Source organism: Chenopodium album, chromosome 2 (genome assembly GCF_948465745.1).
Source record: "Chenopodium album chromosome 2, dcCheAlbu1.1, whole genome shotgun sequence".
In the NCBI taxonomy this organism is placed as follows: domain Eukaryota; kingdom Viridiplantae; phylum Streptophyta; class Magnoliopsida; order Caryophyllales; family Amaranthaceae; genus Chenopodium; species Chenopodium album.
The window spans coordinates 19,614,861-19,622,575 of record NC_137835.1 but is presented as its reverse complement, the minus strand read 5'-3'; the positions used below and the strand labels follow the sequence as shown (position 1 = coordinate 19,622,575).

The window sequence follows — 7,715 nt, the reverse complement described above, 5'->3', positions numbered from 1 at the left end:
AAAGACCCTCGGTCAAAAATCTGTAGAACTAGAAGAGTGAGGATCAGTGTCATCTCCAGCATGTGAATACGGGAGCGGTGAGCCAAAGAGTCCCGCCATCATCCGGGTACGAACAGTAGTATCCCTACTATTCCCTGTAACTCCAGTAGCAGTCAAACTCAAAGCAGGACCCGTCCAACTAGCAAACGGCGTAGACTGACTCCAAGAGGTAGGAAGCGTCGGTGGAGGCATCCACTAGTGGAAAAATCCTCATCCGTAACGGGCAAAAAGGGGTCATCCGTAACGGGCAGCGTCCGTTACGTATGCGGCCGTTACGGATGGCCATTGTTATTCGTAACGGGCACTGTCCGTTACGAATAACTCATTATTCGTAACTGACATTTCAGATGTCCGTTACGAATAACCCATTATTCGTAACTGACATTTTAGATGTCCGTTACGAATAACTCATTATTCGTAACGGACATTTTAAATGTTAGTTACGAATAAGGGGTTATTCGTAACGGACGTCTGAAATGTCAGTTACGAATAAATTTTTTTTGTATTAAAATAAGTCTTTATTCGTAACGGGCACCTAAAACACCCGTTACGAATAAGTGATTATTCGTAACTGACATCTTAAATGTCCGTTACGAATAGAGTTTTATTGTATATAATTTAACACTTATTTGTAACGGGCAATAAAAGTGCCCGTTACGAATAACTGGTTATTTGTAACTGACAATTTTGCTGCCCGTTACAAATAATTATTAAATTAAATTTTCATTTTATTTAATTTCGACAGCATGTATTTATATATAATTAATATATATTAATTAAAACCTGTTATAATATACCTGTTCCTGTAAATAAGAAATTATACCGAACAATCTTTCGTAAAAATTAATACGACGTAATATAAAAACTGAAGTAGTAACACATTACAAATAAAAACTTGTATAAATTTATCCAACATATACAACAACACTAAAAATATTACGTTGTTCTACCTAAGCTAATAGTTATGCATTCAATAAATATTTACTTCTAAAGTATTGCGCCCATTGTTCTCGAACCACATTCAACTCGTCAACATCATACGGGGCGGTCCTTGGACAAAAATCCTATTGAAAAAAAAACATATGAAAGAGGTTACAAAATAGAAACAATCCATAATAAAAACAATCATTAGAATAAATGTGATGAACCAAATTATAGAAATAAAACTCATAATATAGAAACAAAACACATAACATCCTTAATTGACTTATATTTTGATTTCTATGAGTTGAAATCAATAAAAAGTTAACATTTACTCACTTTTGGGAGCGTATAGAGCCAAAAAGGCTTCAAAATTGTGCTAAAGGACTTCCATCTTTCCCATCTTTCAAGTATTTGTTCAAATTAACACAATGTAACACATAAAATCCTTAATTATCTTATTTTTTGGTTTCTATGAATTGAAATCAATGAAAATTGACCAATATCTCACTCTTGGGAGCGTATAGAGCCAAAAACGCTTCAAAATTGCCTAAGGGCATTCTACCTTTCCCATCTTTCAAGTATTTGTTCAAATTAACACAATATAATACTAAACATACTTAATTACCTTATATTTTGGTTTCTATGAATTGAAATCAATGAAAAGTAACCATTTACTCACTTCTAGGAGCGTATAGAGCCAAAAAGGCTTCAAAATTGCCTAAGGGACTTCTACCTTTCCCATCTTTCATGTATTGGTTTAAATTAACACAATATAATACTAAACATCCTTAATTACCTTATATTTTGGTTTTTATGAATTGAAATCAATGAAAATTGACCATTATCTCAATCTTGGGAGCTTATAGAGCCAAAAACGCTTCAAAATTGTCTAAGGGACTTCTACCTTTCCCATCTTTCAAGTATTTGTTCAAATTAACACAATATAACACATAACATCCTTAATTACCTTATATTTTGGTTTCTATGAATTGAAATCAATGAAAATTGACCATTTACTCACTTTTAGGAGCGTATAGAGCCAAAAAGGCTTCAAAATTGCCTAAGGGACTTCTACCTTTCCTATCTTTCATGTATTGGTTCAAATTAACACAATATAACACTAAACATCCTTAATTACCTTATATTTTGGTTTTTATGAATTGAAATCAATAACAATTGACCATTATCTTACTCTTGGGAGCGTATAGAGCTAAAAAGGTTTCAAAATTTGCAAAAAAAAACTACTAACCTCTTCTGACACACCTTTTCTCTCCAAGTAAAGGGATACAAATACGCGTTTCAAGGAGGAAATTTGAGAAGCAAATGCACTTACATGATGGTTGTTTTGACTACAGAAGAGTAGCTTGCCCCACTAGCTTTCAAAATTTCACCCATGTTTTTGAGAACCTAAAATGTAAGATGACTTGAATTATTAACAACTCTATCACTTTAGGGCCCAAAATATGAGATTTTTTTTAAAAGAACTAAGTGAAATAAAAGTTGAAAGTCTAGATATGCCAAACTCACGAACCATATACTGCCCCTACCTCGACACTGTGCTGGAAGCAAGAACACTAGAGGTCTACAATAATTGTAGAATGCCTAAAAGTTCATTCAAAATGATAATCTAAATGCATGTTTGGCAATAATTGGCAATTTTCAAATAGCTCACTTGCATACATCAAAATACAGTTTGTAAAAGGAACATGTTTATCTTCATGGCAAATGAAAGCCGACCAACTTATTCACATCAAAAGCAGTATTTTTGAACCAGCAGTTTGCTACAGTTTTAGGCATTTCATTGAACACAGAAAAACAAAATTTGGGTTTACAATGCAGACAAGTGACAAGCATTTGATAAATTGATACTACTCAGCCACTGAAGCGAATTTAATACGGGCACTTTGACAGTTTGACTCATTGAGCATCATATTTGTCTTAGCTAATATTGATTAATAGGAATAAGCAAATGACCCGTTATAGAGCATTGAGATATGCCTTTACTAAACATATATTATCAGCACAAGATAGTTTAAAGAACTTTTCTTTGGCAAACAGTACCCCACCTCCCAGTCTCCCATCCTAACCAAAAGAATGCTGCACAAGTAGAGTAGTTAGCAGCGAAAAAGGAGATGCATTAACAAGCTCGTCAAGGAAAAACTTCCTTTATTAAATGTATATAAATATATAATTACACTCATAAATCCGTCATTCCGTCCATCTTCTATCCAGTGATTGAGTCATCACGGGTCCTTCACAATTACAAGACTTTTAGACCCCCAGCATACTTGTACAAAAGAATGATTTCCTGATAGTAGAGCTATAACAAATCTTTAAGTTACCGTGTCAGTTTGCAAAAATTTTCATTACCTGCTCAGTTTGTTCCTCCACATTTTCTGATACAAACTTTCCCGTCTGCATTCAAACAGGTATTGTTTACATTAGTAAGCAAGAACAATTACAAGAGCACAAACTGACAAAATTAGCTGGAAATAATCAGATTTGAAACTCAAACCTCAGGCATAAGACCTTGAACACCAGATACAAAGAGCATGTTGTTTGCTTTAATGGCTTGAGAATATGGTCCCAATGCCGCAGGAGCCTTGTCTGTTTGAACAACTTCCTTTAAACCTACATACGCGGAAATGATAACACACTCATAAATCATCACTAGTTAAGAAAATGTGATCACAAATTCACAACCATACAGACTAGAAAACCCAACAGCCAACATGCAAATGAAAGAGGATACTATCACAGTATAACTCTGTCTTAATTTGAGTACAAAGGAATTTCCTTCTAAGAACATCACGTTAGAAACACAAGAAATTTCAAGCTTTGCTCCTATTAATTAAAGAAAACAATCTGGGGCCTCTGGGCATTCACCTGATTTGGAGTGGTTTCAACAAGAAGCTTCTTCGACTGTGTGTCAAGTCCAAGCCACTGCTCCAATGAATTCAGATTATCACACAGTTAAGAAGGGGTAAAAGAAGAAAGGTCAACTAAAGGTTTCTAAGACTGAAACTTATCACCCATCCAGAACCTTGTAAGGAAGCTCCTTCTGCATTCATTTTCTGGATAAGAGCTTCTAGAGAGCCAAAGTTTGAATCAATTGCCCAACCCAGTGAAGCTTTTGGAGGCTCACCACCTCCTTGCTGCAACAATGTCATGATATCATTTACATCATCTATCTAATTTCACACAAACTAGATAACAATAATATCTCAGTACTGACACTTACACTAATTGGAGCAAGATTCTTCCAGAAAATAGAGTGATTTACATGACCTGCCATTAAATTTGTCCAAAATCAACTCAAAGATATGAATAAACACTGATTAAAAGGTAGGAAGCTAAGAAAACATTGAAACATCATGGAATAATTATACTCCCTCCGTTACATATTACTCGCAACAAAGGAATATTTTATGTCTCACAAATAATACCCCTTTGTTGCGAGTAAAATGTAACGGAGGGAGTACATATAATGCCAAAGGACAATGTAGGAGAAAATGCATAAAATCAATCAGTTGATCAACTATTAAAATTCCGGCATAAAGCATAATACAGAAGCATTTAAGATTCTTGGAAGACCACAAGTCCACAATCTGCAAGTACAATGGCAACAAGACAGCTTCGAAAAACACTAGACATAAGCTAGTAATTGTCCGCCTTGCTGCTCACACTTTGTAGATGCAATCTTCTTCAATCCTTTTTCAACCTCGTAACACTCAAAACAAATTTGATGAAACTTGTCTCAACAGATTCTCACAGAGCAATGGCGTTGAGAAAACCTCTCATATCTACCAAAGTACCAAGTATTGCTAATAACCCACCCCCCACCCCCTCATAAATCAATCAATTAATTCATACATAGCTCAAAATTCAAAGGCTTTTAAACTAAAACATAATAAAACCCAAAACAAATGGAAAATAGTAAAATCAATCAATTAATTTGGGGAAAAAAATAAAACCTATAATTAAGTAATTGCAATTAAGCAAACTGAAACAAGGGTTACGAAATTAGGGGAGGAGAGAGAAAGAGTACGCTTTAATGGAGAACTATGAGCGCTTCAATGGAGAACTCAGACAACGCTTCAATGGAGAACTCAAAAAGCCCTTCAATGGAGAACTCGGAGTGCGCTTCAATAATGGAGAACTCGGAGTGCGCTTCAATAATGGAGAACTCAAAGTGCGCTTCAATGGAGGAGAAGAGTGAGAATGAGAGGAGCAAAAGATTGAACTGAGCTTGGAGCTCCTTCAATGGAGTTGAGGGAGGTGAGGACGACGACCTTGCGCACGGGAGCTGCTTCAATATTGGAGAGAGAAAGAGGAAATTTTTTGACAGAGGGAGTGAGAAAGGGGAAAGTAAAAATTTAGGGCTTACTTTAAAACCTTATTCGTAACGGACACCCCATGTTAGTTACAAATAACAAGGTCAAAATTCTGTTGACTTTTCTATTTGTAACGGGCAATATTTGTTGGTTACGATTAGTTAGTTAATCGTAACGGGCAGAATAATGCCTGTTACAAATAACAACTTATTCGTAACGGGCACCAATCTGTCCGTTACGAATAACCACTTATTCGTAACGGGCACCAATTTGTCCGTTACGAATAACCCTTTTCCTGCCCAATTCACAACTTTTTTGTAACGGACATTGAATTTTCCCGTTACGAATGACTTAATTGTAACGGAAAATCATATGTCCGTTACGAATAGCTTGTTACAAATAAGATTTTTTCCACTAGTGATCATCCCATACACTGGAACTGAAAACAAGTCTGGCACTAGTAGGGATGTGCACAGGTCCAGAATCGAACCGGATCGGACCGGGACCCCTTGGACCTAAAGACCGGTATTTGGACATTTTGGGGACCGAGGACCGGACTGAAAAAATCAGGTCCGGTCCGGTTTTAGACCTGTTAGACCTGTTTCAGCACTTTCGTTGTTTTTACCCTTGAAAAATAAAAACATATAATTACACAAACACCTATTAAGAAGGCTTATTAAGCTAAAAACTACAACGCCAATTACACTTTACACACTTATTAAGTAAAAAATCAGTACAATTGTAGACACCCAAATGTGTCTCCCCAAAACCAAACCCAGTGATGAGTACCTTTCATATCATTTTGATTATCGAATAAAGCGAAAGTGTGAAAAGTCTAGTGATGAGGATGTTTTTATTAAAATATCTCTTCTTTCTGTTTTTGAAAATATTTCTTTTCTTACCTTATTTATGAAAAACGTGAATTCCAGTTTAGTTTGGTCCATGATATGGGTCCAATAATGGTTTAGTTGGATGGGGCTTGAAAAGACCTTTCCAACGATATATTATAAGCCCAATTCCGATGAATAATGAGGAAGTTATGGCCAAAATACTAAACTGGGCCCAAACCGGATTTTACCTACGACCCAATGATCATGTGGAGGGTCCAAAGGTTTAAATCTATTCCTAAACTAATTAGGATTAATTAGAAGCTTCTATAATTTTCTAAAAGATATTCATTATCCTTTTTGAAAAGATAAGATCAAAGAATTTTAGTTAAATAAAAACTTTCCTTTTTTAAAACTATCCTTTTTCTTAAATCCTAATTCTATTCGAATTTAAAGATGTTCAAAGACAGTCAGATTTTATTTTCGTGCCTCATAATCTTTATCCAAATTTTATATGGTTGGATAGATCTTGAAATTATCTTTCCAATGATATATTATGATATTAAATCCGAGATATAACGAAAAAGATATGAATGAGATACAAAACTCTATTCAAAACTGACACCGTCCTACTATTTCGGACATATATTTTTATCTACAAAAGTTTTTAATCTGATTTTAATTGTGTTGGAAAGTAGACTTCAAGATCTTTCCAACGACATATTATATGTCTTATTTGGATTTCTAGATCAAAAGATATGATAAAAACAAAATCCGCAAAAACTGCAATCCATCGAGTTCTATTTCGATTCGAATTCGGATTCTCTTCTTTATTTTTCGACTCTCTTTTTTCCTATAAATAGAAGTCATATCTCCCCTTTTTCAATCATCAACTCTCATCAATTAATTCTTGATTCTCTCTCTCTTTCTAAACCAACTCTTTTACAAACACAATTCCTCATACATTAGCACTAGACACACCTAGCCAAGTTCGAAGTTGCCTTCGCCCTAGACTTGAAAGGTTTTAATTTCTGAGGGTTTGGTCCCAAATCCCTATTTCAATTATTTAATTTAATTATTTATTATTATTTTTCTTGAAGTTACTAACGCGTGTATTTTGTTATTAGAAAGAGATACGAGGCATCCAAATAAGTACTTTAATTGATTTATTGTTATTATGATATAGAAATCATGTCTAGGTTGTTATTTTGATTCCTAGTGTCATGTTAAGGTGTTTTGATCTTCCTAGTATCATGTTTAGGGTAACAATTATAATTTCTATTATCAAACATGACAATTGTGTTTCCTGCGAAGCTTCCTATTTTCTTTCCTAATAGCATATTAATATCATGTTAGGGTTAAAGCTTTGATTTTTAATGCTTAGTGACATGTTAGGGTTTGTTATTAATCTTGTTAGTATCATGCCTAGGATCTTTCTATTCTTATGCTTTAACATGATTATTTTAATCATGATTATAATTTTTATAATGATTATAATTGTTATTATTTTTATTATTATTTATTATGATTATTTATTATGTTGCTTAATATTTATTTTTATTGCTTGATCACACCTTTTATGCATGTTTAA

At 34.2% G+C, this 7,715-nt stretch overlaps 1 long non-coding RNA gene across 1 annotated transcript; it reads right to left on the bottom strand.

Annotated features, from left to right (window-relative positions):
• Nucleotides 1–871: 871 nt before the first annotated feature.
• Nucleotides 872–3,401, bottom strand: LOC145584193 (uncharacterized). The gene is made up of 3 exons (XR_014100341.1): nt 3,334–3,401; nt 2,297–2,370; nt 872–1,103 (listed from the first exon to the last, which is right to left on the bottom strand). It is a non-coding gene; the product is annotated as an uncharacterized LOC145584193 (long non-coding RNA).
• Nucleotides 3,402–7,715: the final 4,314 nt, after the last annotated feature.